General features: G+C 40.5%; 1 protein-coding gene across 1 annotated transcript in view; it reads right to left on the bottom strand.

The window, feature by feature from the left end:
* The window catches only part of LOC107487123 (growth-regulating factor 3), a gene marked incomplete in the record, with an annotated part of 3,513 nt that extends 3,286 nt beyond the window's left edge, over window positions 1-227 (bottom strand). The window contains 1 exon segment of the mRNA XM_016107716.3: window positions 1-227.

Genomic DNA, 227 nt, shown 5'->3' with positions numbered 1-227 from the left:
GTGTTTTATTATATTATGCAGAAGAAGAAGAAAAAGAAAAAGAGGAAGAAGAAGAAGAAGAAGGAGTGAATGATTTGCATTTAGAGGAGGAGGATGGAGTGATATAGATGGAGGAGAGGGTGTGGAGGAGGAGGGGCGGTTACCTCGGAGTAAACGAGTTCGGCCATGATTGGAACCTTACCTTAGTAGGGATTAAGATTTTTTAAGGTTGCTTCACAAATACTACT

Source organism: Arachis duranensis, chromosome 5 (assembly GCF_000817695.3).
Source record: "Arachis duranensis cultivar V14167 chromosome 5, aradu.V14167.gnm2.J7QH, whole genome shotgun sequence".
NCBI lineage: Eukaryota > Viridiplantae > Streptophyta > Magnoliopsida > Fabales > Fabaceae > Arachis > Arachis duranensis.
The sequence above is the reverse complement of the archived record's forward strand: the minus strand, read 5'-3'. Positions and strand labels throughout refer to the sequence as shown.